Here is a 706-nt window from a genome sequence, read left to right as displayed (position 1 = left end):
CAGCCTTTGGTTCATGTAGACAACATTCTCACGTTGTTCCATCGTTTGTTCAATGTGACAGTCTTTCATTAAGTGTGGTCCACCGCATTGCACACAACTGATTCGTATTGCGTGAATATCTTTATTCATCTTTTCCATTCGTCTTTCGAAAGCATCTATTTTTGCGGAAACGGAATCAAAGTCATGGCTAGAATCGGCTCTAGCCGCTTTAGATGATCGAAAGATATCTTTTTCTTGATGCCACTCATGAGAGTGGGAAGCAGTGTTATCAATAATTTTGTAAGCTTCAGTTGCGGGTTTCTTCATAATGGAACCACCAGCTGTTATGTCGATGTCTTTTCTTGTAGCAACGTTGACACCTTGGTAGAATATTTGTACTATTTGATAAGTGTCTAAACCGTGTTGAGGACATCCTCTCAACATCCTTCCGAATCTTGTCCACGCCTCATATAATGTTTCATTTGGCTTTTGTGTGAACGTAACAATTTCTCCTTGAAGTCTCACGGCTTTAGATGCCGGAAAGAATCTTTGAAGAAAATTTTCAACTAAGACATCCCATGTGTCAATCGCCCCTTCAGGTAACGATTCTAACCAATCTTTGGCTTCTCCCTTTAAAGTCCAGGGAAACAACATGAGATATATCTGTTCATCCTCCACTTCTCGGATTTTGAATAGTGTACAGATCCTATTAAAGGTACGAAGATGT

General features: G+C 39.9%; 1 non-coding gene across 1 annotated transcript; it reads left to right on the top strand.

The window, feature by feature from the left end:
* The first annotated feature begins 394 nt into the window (after nt 1-394).
* Nucleotides 395-501, top strand: LOC139846173 (small nucleolar RNA R71). The gene has a single exon (XR_011758910.1). It is a non-coding gene; the product is annotated as a small nucleolar RNA R71 (small nucleolar RNA).
* The last annotated feature ends 205 nt before the right edge of the window (nt 502-706 follow it).

The sequence above is a fragment of the Rutidosis leptorrhynchoides genome, chromosome 4, assembly GCF_046630445.1.
Source record: "Rutidosis leptorrhynchoides isolate AG116_Rl617_1_P2 chromosome 4, CSIRO_AGI_Rlap_v1, whole genome shotgun sequence".
Classification (NCBI taxonomy): domain Eukaryota; kingdom Viridiplantae; phylum Streptophyta; class Magnoliopsida; order Asterales; family Asteraceae; genus Rutidosis; species Rutidosis leptorrhynchoides.
Note: the sequence above shows the minus strand (reverse complement) of the source record. Positions and strands in the feature narration are given on the sequence as shown.